General features: G+C 28.7%; 1 protein-coding gene across 1 annotated transcript in view; it reads left to right on the forward strand.

The window, feature by feature from the left end:
* The window catches only part of LOC112679217, a 101474-nt gene that overhangs the window by 42253 nt on the left and 39550 nt on the right, over window positions 1-19671 (forward strand). The gene's annotated exons all lie outside the window — the stretch shown is intronic.

Raw genomic sequence — 19671 nt, forward strand, 5'->3', positions numbered from 1 at the left:
CAACACAAAAGCTCATTAAACAACTTTAGTTATCTTTTACCAAAATAACTACGTTCATCGGTTAAATTAAATGATGGATATAAAGAAACAATAAAATTAGTTAAGACATATTTTATTGGTATTGGCAATTCTGAATTTTAAGATATAGGAGAGTTGAAACTGTGGAGAAAGTATTGTATAAATCTCAAAACTAAAAATGCTATTGAAACATTTCCCCAGTTTGATGAAAATATTTTCCTGACTATTTATAAGCTATTAAAATACCTTATTACCCTCCATGTAATTACAGCATCAGAAGAAATATATTGTTTCTCACTTAAAAGTGTTTAAAAAACGTACCTTAGGAAAACAACATTGGAGAATAAATTAAATTGTTTAGCGCTTTTAAATATACATTAGGAAACTAAAGTTACATCTGACAATGTTTTAAGCTTGTTATCTTCTAAAATCAGAAAATTTAACTTCAGACTAGATAATGTTTTTTATTTTCTTTTATTAATACAAATTATATAATGCTATAATTAGAATATTTAAGTTTCATTTTTTTTTTTTTTTTTTTTTTTAATCATTATATAAAATTTTAATAATATAACTAATATATCTACTATGTAATTTTTTTTTATATCATTATCAATTAAATATATGTTACATATTATTTTCACAACTTCACCATTATACTTGTGTAGTTTCTCATTAGTAGCTTATTAGTGTCTGAGACCTACTATTTTTTAATTTTTTTTTTTTGTTTTTCTTAATAATAACTAGGACCCTTTAGTAAGCCGACCCTTTTACTCCTTGGAAGCCTCCTCGTTTCAAAATCCTGAGCATGCCACTGCTAGCTATAAAAATCTGTTGTTTTTATGGATTCCAATTTTTGTTAACGGTTCACCAATTGCTCATATTTGCTTTTTTTTAAAGTTTTATATAATAGTAAAACTTTTATTACCATTAACTATAATCTTAGAAATTTTACATAAAAAAATATTGTAATCTGTTGAAAACACATTTTCACCAAATTCTGTGACAAATTTCTTTAAACTGGATACTTTGGACATTTTAAATTAATTACATATTAAACGACGACCCACAAATAATAATGAGATCATACGCAACGGTGGAATAAACTAAATTTTATTTTTGATAACCATGAAAGGAAAATTAAACGCGTTATATTCAGATAAGATACAAATTACAAATGTCATAACATAAGTATTTTTTATGTTCTATTATATTCTAACATATATTATATCTGCAAGCAATGGAGATGTGGTTGTGGAGGAAGATGATTAAAACCAATTGGATGGAACAAAAATCAAATGAAAGAGTTCTAGAGGAAATGGGAAAGAAAAAAGTCTAATGGAAAGGAAAATCAAATTTATTGGGCATCTTATTCGCCACAATGATTTTATTATTAATATATTTGAAGGAAAAATAATGGGACGAAGACCGAGAGGAAGACCTAGAACAAATTATTTCCATGATATAAAAGAGAAGATGGGCTGCGCATCCTACCAACAACTAAAAGAAGCTGCAAAAGACAGACACACATGGCTAACTAGACAAGGCGTTGCCTTTAGAACATGACAATGATGATTATATTCCAATTTAAGTAATATTCAATAATAAACGATACACAAATATGATACGTTAATAAATAATCAAAAATATATACTTTTTCGATTTATAATCAAAAATATCAAAAATATATATTTCACATTTTAGATTTGAACAATGTATTTACGGGACTACAAATTTTGTGTTAATTTATTGTTTAATAGAAAAAACTTTATTAATTATACTCGTAAAACTAATGAAAAAGTTACCAAAATATGTGAAAATATGAAAAAAAATACACTACAAATACGAACTCGCTAGGTTATGGAACAGATTTTTGACTCATTTAGTTATAAATGGAAGGCATGGACAAAAATATGAAATTTCTATAACTTTTTATCCCTAATACTAACATGCGCATACGCGTAACCGTATCATATTTTGTTGAATTGTACTATCAAGGGTTATAACGTCAGTAAACTTAATAAAATACAATGGTTCAATATTTACCGCGTAAAACGATAGCGATATAAATTGGAATTTAATTGGAAATTGGAATTTTACGTATTTATATAGAGACAAAAATAGCCAGTTGTGGTGGCAAAAAAGTACTCTGCCAGAATCAGGGATTTAGTACAAATACCGCTATAGGCTCCAATATAATTTGTCGCTCCTCCACCCTTAGTGCATTTCCTTCCTAGTATGAAGAAAAAACAATTTTGAATAATTGAATTATTTGCTCAAATATAATAAAAATGAAGTTATAAGAAAAATTTGATTGAATAAAAATTAAGTTGAAATTAACTTCGTAAACAACATCACGAACAAAATACATTTTTTTTTTCAAATAACATTTGCTGCAACGTTTTACAACGACATCCACGTGTAAGGCTGGGGTTGTACCTGATGTTTTCCTTTGCATTTCGTTCGTCGCAATGAACGCCACTGCGTTTGTCGGAATGCACTGATTTCGATTGGAGTGGCCAACAGTTGTAACGACCCGTCGCGTTTTTATTCGTGGGGGAAAACGCCGACCGCGCGCTTGCCTGCATGCCCAGAAACAAATAAAAACGCGAACTTCTAATTGTACATGGTTTTCAATTCGGATAAGCTTACACCGGTGTCGGAGAACGTTGCGTTTATGCCATGATTTTACGAAAAACAATAGTTTACAGTCGATATTAAATGTTGTGCTCATTTAATTTAATCAAGTACTTAATACATACATAAATATTTAAACAATCAGCTGTTGATGTTGTTACAACGCATATATTTATTAATGGGTTCTAGTGAATTAGTACCTTAATTTTACTCGACTCTGCTGCGGCTGTACTGATAAAGTATGTAAAAGAACAATAATGTAGGCGGAATCTAACGAAAAATAAACCGAGCACTACGCGAGCCTAGTGCAAATGGTCGGTCCGTGGTGTTGATTTATTGACGATTCGCTGTGTTCGAATGCAATGAGTGTGTATAAACTATTGGTGCAATATCATTATGGGATTTACCATGTTTATAAAATATTGTACACATACGTGGGGCGGACACGTTTCGTATAGCTTAAACGGTAAAAAACGTGATGGGAAACGCCGTGTAAATCCATCCCATCCAAATGTTTTTTAGTGTAATGGTTAATAAATGTACAATAAAAATTATACACCCTAAACCCGAACGATTTTTAGTACGTGATTTACAAAAAATTAAAACGATTTAAATTTATTTATTTTTTTGTTCGGTACAATACGTTTTCCGTTCTCCAAATTTTGACGGCCATGGCCGGAATATAACGCACCCGGCGTACTCGCCTAAACGATATTATATTAATAACAGCATATAACATATCATTGTTTTATCATCAGTCCGTTCGCATACGAGTGTTTGAACACATATTAACTAATTCACTACGTGCATTGTAATAAAATACAGTTCACTAAGTCCAAAGAGTGTTATAAATTCTAATTTTACAATGAAATTGTCATAAATCTTGAGAAAATGATTTTAAACTTGACCGGAATCAAGTCTCCATCCGTAATATTAATATTATAATATGTTCTTTATAACTTAATATTTATATTTTTGTAGTTTTTCTCAATTATTATGTATACAATGTAATTGAGAACACCCCGTATTTTAATAAATAAATAAATAATATTACTATTATGAGGTCGTTAAAAAATCAAATACACGTCACATACACTGCATCGGCCACTCGTTTATGGAACTTACAACACTTTACCCTTATATTTTATATTAATTCCTTAAAACGTCTTAGCTCTCTAGCAACAAAGATCCATATGGCCATAACTTTCCCACCAAAAAAAAAAAAAAAAATATCACCGAAATGCAATGCATCTGCACACAAAGCGTGTCTTGTAACGTTATGCGTTCAGACATTTCACTGATTTGACCCTTACCGCAAACCCTAACATTCAATGGCCACCCATCAGAAGATATTTTTTCTACGTAAATATTTGACCAGAATCACCCGTGATGCTGGTAATATTTATTTTTTCTTGCTCTTACGACGAAATTAAACTAATACCAATAATCAGTTGCATAATAATTCGACCAGCGTTTGGCCATATTTTTGAAATGTTTACGTCCGAGACGGTCGGCTTTTTATACTGCCCTTAAATCCGTCACCGTTCAAAACTCTGGGTGCAAATAACTTGTTTTGGAAAATAACTCGTAATAAATGTTCAAATTATAATTTTTATTTTTAAGTGCCTGTTTGAGATGCAACGGAAATAACCGTTATTGCGAAATGTTTATTCAAACAATATTTAAGAAACAAATACAATATATTAATATATATTGTAATGTATTCGGGATACTTCACATCTATTGTAAATGTATAAACGGGTCGGAATTTGAAATTCAGTTTTTTTTTAATAATGTCAACGATTTATGTCGTCAATGTTATGTAAACTATGTACGAAGTTATTTTTTTATATTAAACCTACAATCCAAAAACAATATCATATTTTTATAAGATTATTATTAGATTCATAAAGATAAATCCAAATTAAATATTTGTTTGCTATTCAATACAAACATGCATTGAATTATTATATTTTCAATACAATTTGATATGCGTATATTTTATATTTCAATATTACATAAATACTTATACATACAAACATTTCATGGCACATAATATTATGATAATATTATTAAAAAATGTTTTATGCAACAAATGTATTTCATATTAAATGTACGAGTAATACCAGTTGTTATTAGATTAAGTATTAGACCAGTGATATTATACAGTTGACAATATTTTATGTTATTAAAATCGCATGTGCCTAATAAATTTCGTTGCATTTTTTTTTCCTACCAACATAAAACACAAATTTACCAAACACTGTATATACAACACGAACAGAAAAGATTCAAAGCTCTCAGAGTTACGTAAGTCACTACAACTCTTGACCAGGATCACAATTCACTTTCTAACACAATCGAATTCGTCGCAACAACAGATCTAACAAACAAAAAGCAAAACATCAACTCCATACGTTTAAATTTTTACTTTACACGACATACTTATATTTTTTTATATTAATTTTAATCTATTGTAATAATATTCATACCATCCAATGGCCATTGCTGCTAGAGGTTTTTTTTTTGTGAATAAAAAAAATAATAACAATAATTGGTAAATTTTGCTCGTAATATATTTTGTGTTTTATGCCCTCAAGGAATAGGATTTTATTAAAAGAAAAAAAAATCGTTCATAATTCTGCGAAGCTCTGATTGTAAACATTTACGCTAACACACCAAGTTCTATTAGTTTTTTTTTTATGTAATATTCTCTTTTTATTCGAATTTACCACGTCTATCACACTACTTGTCGATCACCAATAAGATACGGAGATACACAGCTGCCGTTGTTGAGAAGGAAAAAATTCCTACTGCACCCCGTACACATTCCTGCAGTCGGGTCGGCCATTTATACAAACGTTTTAGTGGAAAACAATATCAGACATCTACAACGTTTCAACAAGTCTACAACAACTCTACAAGTTTCAACGTCAAATCATGGAATGGAATGTTTCTTCGGTACCTAGACTTCGACTCATTGGTATATTTTTTGTTGTAAATAACCTTTCAATCGTAAAATGTACACGTTTTCGTGATGTATTCTCGGAAGATATGCCAGATAGGATACCTTATCGAAGTAAAAACGACGGTCACCTTTCCGAATAATGTTTTCTTTGAGTATTTTTAATTATTAATAATAATAGTAATAATAATAATAATATGTATAAAATATATATATATATATATATATATATATATATATATGTATATATTAGGGTGGTCCTTAGCTATAGAGGTCAATTTTTTTTTTTTAAATTTGATGGAGTACCTTACTTTTTGTTCTATGTATTAAAAAAATAATTATGATAAGGTTTGAGTGTGATAGATCTACCCCTCCCGTGCCTCAAAGGGTTTGATGTTTTATAAATTGAGGATGAATTACCATTTTTTTTGCGTTTACTCTATTAAATATTGATGTTACGCAAAAAACTTTAAGTACTATTATTGTAGTTATACGTATATATTTACTGAATAAAAGTTTCTTATAAATATGTTGTAAGGTTGATATTTATCCGTTAATCTAAAAAAACTGGTCTAAGTTAATGTTATAGGAAATTTTATAAGTTTCAAGTTTTTGTCCTCTAATCTCTTAAATTTCAAAGTTACCCAAGAATCATACACACATTTTGTTATAGAACATACTATGCTGTATTAAAAAATTTCTTGACCATTTTTCAAACATAAACATTTTTTATATAAAATAGAAAAATAACATTTTTATACTGTTATTATTTAATTTAAAAAATTTTACATTAAAAAAAAAAAAAAAAAAGGACAGAAATATAATAACTTTACTATTCTGTTGCATCCTTTGTTAACATATCTTGACTACAGCTTGGATATTTTTTACGGTACTCTTGTATTACCTAAAAAAAAAAATCTTAAGTGACACTAGTTATCTTAGTTAATTATTAACATATAATTTACCTCCAACACATACTGCTTTTGATTTTCATATTTTGTAAATTTTGTATTAAAATCTTCCATCAATTTAACTCCACGTTCGGCTGCATCATTTATGACGCTCAAATGGTGTAAAATATTCTTGGTCTTTGATAACTATCGATATTTCGCCAATTTTACGGAATTTGATGTAAGAACTCTATACTTAATTGGAACCTTCGGAATATATTTTTCGATTTAGGCGTCAATAATTCAAGTGGTAAGTCTTATTTTAGAAATTACAAGGCGTCGTCAATTTTTAATAAATATTTTTTTTATGTTAAATTTCTGTGTTAAATTCGTCGTCCTCATGATCGTTATATTCTTATAGTTTTTAACCATTTGTTTTGTTTACATGATTATCAATCTCGTCATCAAATAACGAAAAACAAGCGGTTCCTTCTTCAAGATACCATAAATGATTAATACATTTTTTTATAACGAGCTCAGCCACTTGCTTATCATCGGATTTATAGTCTTAAAATGTCCTTAAAAAAATTACATTATTATAAGGGATTTCAGTGGCATTAGGATATTTAAATCAAAATTCTATATAGCATTTTACAATAAAACAATATATAGTTTTCAATGAAGAAATCATCGGTTATTTTATGCAATAAAATGGTAAAAAACCTCATTATCACTTATACAAGTACTAAATTTAGTTTGATATATTTGATTCCAGTTATTTATAAAACATTTGAAAATAGGAATTTCGGGACCAGACATTGTTGTAAGTTTTGAGTATAAGAAAACTGATTGCAAAATAATTTCAAATATGTGATGCCGATAAGCCAAAAATAGTATTGGCCTGTTTAACATTTATTCTAATAGCACACATGAACCATTTAACCTGGCGCTATTGGATGCTGTTGTATCAAAAACAAACGCTTACACTTTTTCCAACATTTTCCAATTTTTTAATGTGTCATACACTGCAGAAGAAGTTTCCTTTCAAATACTAGATAACAAATGTGGTACTCCAAGAAGTTGTACCACGTTTGGTGCTGTTATAATAACTGGTAATCTGTATACATTTTCTGTTCCTATCAAATTAGGAAATATTTTTGAGTCCCAGTATACAACTACAGAATTTAAGTTTAATTGATGGAATGCTGTTTTAATTTCGGAAGATATTTGGTAACGAAAACTTATTTTAATTGAAGAGCGATTTATTGCATTATCATTTACATCTACATTAAATACCTCGGCACATGCTATTGATAAGTGAACTGCATCCCTGTCACTAACCTTAAATTTGTCTGAAGCTGATGCTAAACGACTATTCATAATTTCTTTCCTACCTCGTTTATTTTTTACTGGCATTATAATACTTTCATAAATTTCGGAATCTTTAGAGTTAAACACATTACGTTCAGCATCGCTTGATATACTGTCCCCAACATCAACACTGTCAGATGGGCTAAGAAAAATATAATGATACAAATAAAATAATAAATATAGTCGATTTTATATTATATATTAAGTAAATTATTTTTACTATAATTACATAATTTTATTTTTTATTTTTTATTACAAAATTAATTTACCTGGTTCCATAATCGATATTTGTTTGTTTAACCATTTCTTTCCTTTGCTCTCGTTCAGATTTTCGTTCTTCAATTGCACTTAAATTTTTGTCCACACATGTCATATATCCAACACGACCTCTTGTCTTTGTAAAGTTAAAAACTGCCTGTCTTCTTCAATTTTAATTATATTGAAAGCATCTTTGTTGGCAAATTATTTAATGAGTTTTGAAATTTTTTTTCATTGTACTGTTGTGTTGCAGACTTTTTTGTTTTATATTTATCTGAATTTCGCCAGCTTTCGTATAATTTTTTTATTTTTAGAACTATATCACAATGATACTGAGTAGGAATTCTTGCCTTTTTTCCAAAACAATAAGCATTCATCAACAATAAGGCCCGAGCTATCATTTAAATTTATATTTACAACGCGCATGTTATAAAATAATACACGAAGGCAGTCTCCATTAGAAGGTAATTTATTTCCAGTAATTTGATTGACCATATTATCTAAAAGAAAAATATATTGACGGAGTATTTTTAAATCAAACGTAAAAACTAAAAAAAAATAAACGTATAATACTTTGTGTAGAAAATTCGCACAAACTTATGACACAATTGTGTATACTGAACGTCTAAACAAACCGACAGATTTATCAATAATGGCAATTTAATATTATGTTTCAGGAACGTACCCAGAATTTGTTTATCCCCCCCCCCCCCCGTTCAACATTTTTATTTTATCTATTCTCTAACTATAATTATAGTTTAACTCAATACCAAAAATTATAATAAGAACTATAATATGGTTTATACATTATAGGTGTATTATATAATATAATTATATAAATTAATATTAATTAATATTAATTATATATTATATAATCTATAAACTTTATGTATTGAAGATAATGGGAAATTAAAATACATTATGTACTATTATTATACTATTTACTATTTAACCGTTTAGTATGTAGAAATTTCAATGGGAGGTTTCTGGATCTGAACCTCTCTTGGGTACGCCCTTGTTTTGTTCTATTTCTATTAATCGCTTATTAAATTTATTATAAAATTTATGGCTATGGCATGTACACACGATAAGTATTATAGTTAAAGATATAATGTGTTTGTGGTTCCATAGTCTAAAAATAAACAGCTAATAATCTAAATATTTTATTACTAGAGGAAAAATATCAATGTATCGATATACCGTCACCAAAAATACTGATATATTATAAAAATAAAATTAGAATTATTTGTTTACAAAAATTAAAACGAATCGTCCCTGTCAACGAAGTAGATTTGAGTTCAATTTATGATTGTTGTAGCAAAACGTTCAGGGGTGCAATTTCAATGAAAAAACTGGGGAACTGAAGCTCTTTTATCTTTTTCATGTTAATTAATGGTTATAAATACCCGCAACCCGTACAATTCAACAGCTACTGAAATATTTGGTAAATATTTGAATATTTCTAAATTTAAATTGTTCACTTTGACTTTATATTTTTATTGTGGGTATAACGAATTACCCATCTGTAAACACAAATGTTTCATCACATGATCAATTTTAGATTCTAAGTGAAGCGAAAAATATTATGGTTTTAAAATTATGTTTTTATTTTATTTTTTTAAAACTTTTTCAGATAGAAAAACTGGTCTAAAAGTTTTATTTTTGTTTTTATTTTAGATTTTAAATTGGCATGTGGTGGTACTTTAGATAAGTAATTTTTTTAAACTTAATAATTTTTCCAGGCATGAGAAAAAAAACTGTCCTGAAACGGTGAAAATACGATGTAAATAAGACTTTCACTTTTCAAATTTTAGTTATTTAGTCATAATTCCAAAAGTAATGTAGCTAACTTGAAGCTTTTATCCTATAGCAAAGATATTTTTTTTTGTATTTGATAAAATTTTCAAAAAGTGCTTTTGATTTAAATATAGAGCTTTAAAGATAACTAATTTTTTGAAAGTCTCTATGTAATAAAATTTTTATTTTTGGATATTAAGTGAAAATGTGATATTACCTTACTCATTTAAGTACTTACTTATTTAACGATATTGAAAAAATGTTAAAAATTGTTAGTTTCAAATTTATTTCATAAGCGTTTAAGTAAATTATTATACTAACGATTTTTACGGATTTTACTGTTTTTACATGCATTTTTAACATTAAATGTTTATTAAAAAATGTTGTTCCATCCAATTTTAATGAAACTATGAATACAGATAAATATTTAGTTTAAAAGAATATTTTTCGTCAAACAATAAAATGTTAAATAGGTTGATAAAAAAAAAAAAAAAACCTACCAATAATTAGACTATACATAGTAAAATATAGTTATAAATGGTTGATTTTTATATTGAACCTTTGCTCAGAACCATTTTAATAAAGAAATGACTTACCTTTTCTTTAAAATTCAATATATTTATTACTAGGCTTGCCACTCGTCCAGGTGTCCCGGCCGATCATTCGGTTTATTCCGGTTAATAGAAGCTGAGAGAAAATACCATTTAATATTATATTATTTAATAATGAAAAATACGATTAGAATAATATTATTCATTATATAATTATATTAAGGTAATCTAATCGGTATGATTATATACCATAATAATGTATTTTTGTATTAGCAAATAAATATTTAAATCACAAAATGATACACTCATTTTGTTTTCATATTAAAATAAAAAAAAAAGAGTAATTCAATATGACGATTTAGTTTTAGGGATTTAAAAATCTGGCAACCCTACCTATTACTATTATCCAGTTCGAGAACCGAAGAGACGAAGGACGAACTTCCACCACCATTATATATATATATATAATATACATATATATATATACAATAAAAACTCTATTTTTCTATGCATAATCAGTAATAAATATTTAAATTTAAATTAACATGAATACATTTGGGGGTACTAAGCACACCCAAGCCTCCCCTCCCAATTTCGCCTATGAACACTTTCCAATGTATACACAAGACCCGATATCATGAGGGAGTAGTCGCACTAATAGTATTAATATTTAAAACCTTTATATATTAATTGTTTGAACTGCATTGTTACATGGTAGAGCAGATTGCCATACTATTTAACTGTGTAAAATATTAGCATCTATTATAATATTATTATAATAGCACTGAAAAACAATGTAATCTGTTGTTTACAAACCTAACATTGATAAGTCATTTAAAATCGTTGAAAAAAAATGTCTTGGCTGATAAATAATAATTAGTTTTGTTAAACATTCAGTGTTTTTTTAATTAATGGTAATCCATTAACCTTACAACATATTAATAAGAAACTTTTATTTAGTAAATATAAGTAGCTACAATAATAGTACTTGAGGTTTGTTGCATAACCTTTATAGTTAAGAAAGTACACTCAAAAAATAAAAAGTTATATCCAATTACAAAAACTTCAATCCCTTTGAGGGGTAACCTTATCACGCTCAAACTTAATCATAATTATTTTTTTAATACATAGAATAAAATTTAGGGTACTCCTCATCTAATTTTTCAATTCAAAAAATAAGGACCACCCTAATATATATGTATATAATGGTAAAATATAAAAATCGTGATGATATATTATAAAATGCATTGTATTTATCCTTACGTGGTACAAGGTTATTGCAATGCTTCACAAATCACAAGCCTGAAGTTACATTCAAATCACATTGAGATAAAATTATTTACGATATAAAAATTTTTACAATTCGTTTTATGCGAGTTTTTACCATTTATTCACCATTTCTGTAGGGACTTCAGGAATAGTGACAGATTTTGGTATTTTATCGGTCTACCTAAGTTCTTTGATCAATCTTAGATCCTTCCTCTACTGTATGCCACAAATCAATAGAACTATGCATATTTTAATCGTACCATTGTTCATTCATATTAAAACCCACCTCGATAACTTGGACGATATGTAACCCAGAGAATTGTCACAGGAAAAAATGGGATATCCGAAAGAGTAAAATGAACATATTGTGAATGGCAAATTTAATTATAATCTAGCATAAAAATGTAATAATTTAATTTTTGAGCTAAATAAGCTTGAATAAAGAGCTCGAATTTATCTGAAAAGTTAATAAAATGTTTTTACTGTGCATGCATTGTTTAACAATCAAGTTATTTTAGTACTGTTACGTTTTATTTGATTGCAGAAAAATCTTACATTTCGTACTGTATAGGTACTCAGGAATGATAATATTTTTTTGAAACGTATCCGCTTAATATTATAATAACTTTAAGAAACAAGTATTAAAGTCGTGTACAAACGGTTCAGTCAAGCATTACAAGTACGCTCATATCAGAGTTCACAAATATTTGAAATACCTTAGCATGGGAAGTGCGCAACTAAATAACATCAACAGAGTGATTCGGTCCACGTTCCTTCAGCAAAGAATGTTGAACCGTTTTTAATTAACAAGAGCCGCATTAATATTATTATTCCGAGATGAAAATCGACCAAAGCCATGGAATATTGTAAATTAAAAGGAGTAGGGAATGCACGACCGTGTTGAGTTTCCTATACTTTACCGAGGCGCTCAATTTCACACTTCACGATTTTCATGATTACAATAAATTACACACGGGCCGTGTTACAATAAAATTCTGAATATAAGCTTATTCTATGTAGCTAATTATTCAAATACGGATTTCGCGTCATCCACATCATGTGTTCGTTATATTTAAACGATAATCAACTATACACATTAATAATTGTTATTTTTAAATTATAATATAATAAAGATTCATATTGAACTTGATAATGGCGCACGGATTGGGGATATAATGACGAATGACTAATATTAATTTATGGTTAACGTAATATAAATGTTTTGGGACTTGTTGAATACAAATTGTAGGAAATATGCACTTGAAATAATCGAAATATCTTCAACAATTTGCAACAGAATTTTTTTAAGAACAGCAATTGAAAATTTTATTTTTAATTTGATTTATTACATAATTTTAAATATAGACAATATTTTTATTATGTAATTTTTGGATAACAATGACTTTATAATAAGTCTTAAATCATAATATTACTCTGTACGATCGAATTTATTTTTTTCGTTTTCAACTCTCACAATGAAAAAAAGATTAAGTATTAGGTATAAAAAATGTAATCTACCTACAAAGTTGGACTATAACTAGATATTTTCTGATTTTATTAAATTAAAATGCAGGGCGATCAATGGTCAGCATATTTTTATAAACTGAAAACGAACGTTTTATAACTACTGACGTTATCGGCGTATATTTAAAATATACCAAGACATTTAACTTTAATATTTCAGATAAACCTTTGAGATTTTCTTGGTCTCCAGATAAGATAGATTTGTAACCCTTATTTTTCTCCAACACAGTTAAAATTGTTGTTTTTATTGTTTTACAATGAACGACATTACTTTACTTAGTAGTTTATTACCGCGATGATTTAAATATTAACTTATTCCATATATACATAGGATTAATTTACAAATAAACAGAGCTATACGCAGAAACAATGAGGTATTTTCCTAGTTGTATCGTCCGATGATGCGATGACTCTATAATTCGGTGTATTAAATATTAATAATTATTAATATTAATTGATGTATTACAATGACCAAAAAAAAAAATAAATAAATAAAATGTAAAAATCCGTAAATATTCCCTGAATAATAATTATATAGCAAAAATCTGTTTTGTATGCATTTTGCCTAATAAACGCAAAACATGCATAAATATGCAATTAAAATTGTTATATTTAGTTCGTTAGGTATGTCTAACAAATTTATATTTTACTCGGATTCTTCACCAGTCATTAATAAAGAAAATGTAAATGTTGCAAGTACCGAACCCTGGTTATATATAGCAGTTAAATTTGATTAAATATCTTAATCATGTAAATTATTTTTTTTATAACAAGGTTTTGATTCGGTATAGCGGTGTTACAGTGTTTCAGTGTAACTTTGTTGATTTTATTCAAATAGTTGTTCAAACTACAAACTTTTTCATGAAAAATATATGAACAGTAAAATATAGACCTGTTCCAGGATTGTGAATAGTTTTAGTAGTTAGGGCCTTCTTTATTTTCCCTACTGCAAAAATAACTAAACACTTACGCAATACATTTTATTTAACCTTTCGTTGTTTTCTGAAGTCACTTAGACTTTGTGTTGTATTATAAGTTATATAAGTTTCAACTAAGTTTTTTTTTTTATATTTATCATGGGAATCTGTAGGCGATATTTTATGTCAATTATTTTTGAGAAAAATAATCTTCTCTGCTCTCTCTTACACACAAATTTATAACGGAATAATTGCATTAAAATGTAGTTTTATAAATCCACAATATTAGCGTACGTACGTATTTTTAACAATTGATAAATAAATAAATTATAATTTTAGTGAAAAATTGAATTTAAATTTTATAAAAATACATAAATTGGAGTAATATAATAAATATTTATTTCCAAGCCAACATTATGTAGAATTATACTGCTTTTTTGGTTTTTGATAAATTTTTAACGTAACGATAAAATGGACTTTCCCTTTTTTTCGAGTAGCTAAAATATTATAATTCAAATTGATTCTTTCCTGTATTTCAACCTTAAAGGTTTCTGTCAAAATTATAATTTTCCTCTTCATTGTTAAGGTAAGCTTGGATGGACGTACACACTGCTTGCGAAAATTGTGTTGTAATTTTATATTATTTTACTATTTGATCACCCCTAGTTAAAGGTCTCATAACATATTGAACATTATATGAATAGGGTGGTGTCCTTTGAGTTTTGACACAAAGGCTACTTTGAACTATTAAGTGGTGAAAGGCACAGTCTGCATGGTATATTTATAGAGAGGGACAAATTACAACGCTAATAATTAAGGTCCAGACTTAAAGCGGTGTACAATGTAAAAATAGCATTTTTAATTATATTCCACTGTGGTGAAAATAACCATTTAATAATTTATTTGGAATCGTTGAATAAAAAAACATATTCGATATTAAAAAATTATACCGGGATTGAACTATTTTTTTACTATGATTGAAAATACATTAAAATTTTTTATACTGAAAATCATACAGTTAAAATAATACTAATCGAAACGAACAATTCAATGTCGATTTAATTGGAATCAAACTGAAATGTAACAAATTTTCATCAAAATTTAGTCTAGTACTTAAATTAAAAATATATGTTGAAAAAAAAAACTATATGACGTTCAGATGAATTGTTCAATACTCGACAGAAATGTATTGAATCTCACGATTTCTAGCGTAATACATGTTATTTTATTATTGACGGGAATCGACCGAAGTATGAAATCGTGTGCTTTAAAGTACACTTTTGGTAATTTTTGTTCTTTGTATAATTTGTGAGTAAAAAATACCGCCCATTCGCTACAAATATTATATAACACACGCTACCAGCTCGCAACTCGATATACTTATTAGAGGTTATTTCTGTGAACTTTAGGTTATTGCGCAAAGCGTATTTCGTCCAATGATAAGTTTAAACGTCCCGGGGATAGACGAAAATATTATGCTTTATGATTTAAGAAAACAGTTGTGCTTATTACTACTGCTTATTATTAGAATAAATAATTTATATCCTCGAGGCCGTTATCCCATTTGTCTCCCCTTCGCTCTCTTGTCAGCAACACCACTATGAGGTCAGGGATATTTGCAGTGCCAAATAAGAAACACGAATAAACTCCATGAATACAAAACTATGATCATGGTGTGCACTTCAGCAATCGTATTTTTTTTACATAATACTTTGTATATAAATTGTATTATTGTGTCGTAGCAACGCACGTGTTTTAATCAACAAGCATTTACGTCCAGTACACAGCACGTCCCGTTCTAACCATATGTACGTACTTCACCTTTCAAGGGATGTTTTGTCTACAACGTATATGTTTTTGATGATTGCTCTATGCAGCAGCACCCACGAGTTCCATTGCAACGATTTTATTTTAATATTTTTTATTTATTATCATAAATATACAATCTGTACTAAACAAGTACAATAAGTGTATATGAGGTAAGAAATAAAAAATCGGTGGCACTTAGCTTGATGTTACGTTAAAATATCTCCTCACTATTTTTTTTTATTATTATTATTATTTTTTTTTTTTTTGAGTCCACGACGAGGATTTGCTTGAAGTTAAGGGACGTGTGTCATGGATTTTCGTGGTTTTAAAATCTAGTAAAGAAGCGTTTGTATAAATCTACTGTTTTTTTTCTCAACGACTGCAATGATATGAATAATATTCATATTTATGTATATAGTGTTCTAATTGTGATCTGCGCATAAGTGCAACAGTAAAATATTTCCAATTCGTTGAACCGTTCGACGATATAAATTTATAATTGCATTGAAATCGCGATAGCTATTATCATACATTATCTATAATGAAATTGAAATCAATATAGTACAATCATAAATGAAAACCAACTGTAAAACGAATAAATCGTATTGGGAGGAAGGGGATGAAAATTATTGATTTGCTGAACGGATCTGCAGGTTTTATTAAACATTATGCGTTTATTACGATTATCATTATTCTGTAATATTTTCACCGTGGCGCGAATAAAACTGTTCACTGCAGTGTTTTTTTTCTACTTGGTAACGGTTCTAGTCTCGAACACCATTAAAACAATAACGAACGTGTTGAAATATTTATTGCCGAAGACTGTTTTACGTTCGGTCGTGCGAGGAGTGTTGTACTGGCCTAACTAACTATGTATTCTAGTGACTATATTGTAAATATATTTTGTTTCCGAATCGCTGTGTCGGTGTGCGTACGATACGAATGGGCATTATTCACCGACCAATACGATTACATGTAAAAGTAGGAAAAAAAGAGTCAATATATCGGCCCCCATAATACGATCGTGCGATCGTGTAAAACGTGTACAACGATTATATGGGTACAAAAATATGTCGAACACGAAAACGCAGTCTTACATCGATGATAAGCAGTACACGATATAATATTACATTTCCGTGTCCTTTAATATGATTATGTTGTATCGCGTTCGGGAGCTACCGCCTTCAATACGTACCGTTTGTTCTGTTCGGCCCACCCGTCGCGTGCGCGTACGATCAACAAAATGTAAAATTTACGATACACTCGGTACATCGATACGCGCACTGCAGTCCCGTAGAGTGCATCTCCCACAGCTGAAAAAACCCACCGCGGTAAAAACCGTATGATATTGTAACGTCATAATGCGCGCACCGGCGGGTAAAACGCGTATATTGTTGATGTCGAGGGGCTGTAGTCCTACAAATGCAGATGAATAGTCGTCAGCGGGGACCTACGACCCCAATGATAATTGGAAACTCGAAACTAAAACAAACGTGCGTCCGTAAAAAGTTCAAATTAATGTACTGCAAAAAAAAAAAAAAAAAAAAAAAAAAAAAAAACCAACGGCTGCAAATGAAAAAAAGTTTTCGATTGGATTGAAGTATTGCACGTAATTTATTTTGTTTTTATTACCGTTATTATAAGCGAATCTCACTAATCACAACGTTGGTTTCCGAATGATTTTTTATCCGCACATTTCATCCCGTCCCGAGAAAATGGATCGAAAACCACGGACCGAGTTTGATGACTTGGGATTTGTTCATATTAGCATAGTGAGCGCATATTTTCATATTTTCATGCGTTTTATACGTGTGTTATATGCGTTGTACCCTTTCTCGTCGTATTCATTTATTTGCTTTACGATCGCAAACGTATTGACACACTATTGCACTCGTGACGCCGCCGCCGGTCGCATTTTTATATTGCCATTACAACCCAGGGCCGGCTCAAGGTATAGGTGAGCTAGACATCTGTCTAGAGCGGCACTTTAGTAGGGACGGCATTTTCAAAATTGAACCAAACATTTTTTTAGTTCTATTGGTGTTTTATAAGAAAAATATTTAAATGGATTCATTCATGAAAACCACTTACTTATATAATATTTATTTTTAAAGTAAAATAACACCCTCGAATGGTAACATGGTACAGTAAGACAAAATCACGAACACTACGTGTGTACTAAGTAAGAACAATGTTCAAGTTAAAGTACTAATAAAAAACAAAAATGTATACAATGTGATAAAGATAAACAACAATAAATTCTGTAATATAATAGATAAGAGAAATATAATATTAGATATTTATAAATATTAAGTAGGATTAGAAACTAATAAGTATATGATTTCAATTTGTTACTGTTGTCATAGAAAAAATCAAAATTAAAAATATTGTTACCTACATGATGTTAACATGCGGTTAGTGGGTTGTGTTTAACGAAATTATTTTACCAAAATTAGTGTAAAATAAATGTGATTGGCGAGCGTTAAAAACTGGTATTTTAAGATAAATTTGTTCAAGTAAATCTGAACAATCTATTTTATTATTAAGTAATTTTTGTATAAATAATACGTCTGAGTTTAGCCGTCTTGATTCTATAGTTGGGATTTGGTATATTATAGCGACGTATTTTTCTGGTTTACCAACTAGACCAAATTTCTGGGCTGTCATATGAAGGAAACGTCTTTGAATTATTTCAATTTTATTTTTGAGGCCGACTTGTATTGAAGTACTAACCGAACCAAATTCAAGAATGGATCTTACAAATGAAAAGTATAATGTAATTAGACATTTAGGGTTATTAAATTAAAAACAATTTATTTTCAGAAGTCCTAAGTTACGAATAGCTTTGCTATAGATTAGGTTTATATGTTTAGTAAAGCTTAGGTCTTCAGATAAGGTCACACCTAAATCACGGACAAGATTAACGCTTTCAAGGATGGAATTACTGATTTTATATCTAGAACATATTTTTTCTCTACGCCGACAAAATGATATAAAAGTACACTTGGAATTATTCAAGTTCAAGCCATTTATTGAGCACCAATGGGCAAGATTGTCTAAATCGCTTTGAAGATGAATTATATCGTTAATCGAACGAATATTTATATATAATTTTAGGTCGTCTGAAAATTATAAAAATTTAGAAAAATTGGAAAAATATAAAAATTAAGAACAATAAAAGTGATAAACGATCCTCTTGGGGTTCACTAGATGATGTATTGAATTTATCAGACATTTTATTATTTATTTTAATTACTAGGAAGCGGTCGGTAAAATAAGAAGATAACCACGATAAGACCGGTTCACCAAAGCCAAATTGAATTAATTTATTAATAAGAATCGAATGGTTCACTGTATCAAATGCTTTCCTTATGTCTGTATAAATAACATCGACTTGTTTACTATTACCAACCTCGTTAAATAAATAGTTAAAGAACATTAAAAGATTTGTGTCAGTTGATTTTTTTTGACGAAAGCCATGTTGTTCGTTAATTAGAGTATGTTTTAATATATCCGATAATTTTAGTTCTATTAATTTTTCAGAAAGTTTAAGTAGTGTACTTAATTTAGATATTGGTCTGTAATTAGTAACGTCTGATTTATCTCAGGATTTCCATATTGGTATGACATAACTACATTTCCAAAAACTAGGAAAAACTCCTGAT

The sequence above is a fragment of the Sipha flava genome, unplaced genomic scaffold (genome assembly GCF_003268045.1).
Source record: "Sipha flava isolate LNK unplaced genomic scaffold, YSA_version1 132_pilon_pilon, whole genome shotgun sequence".
Lineage (NCBI taxonomy): Eukaryota > Metazoa > Arthropoda > Insecta > Hemiptera > Aphididae > Sipha > Sipha flava.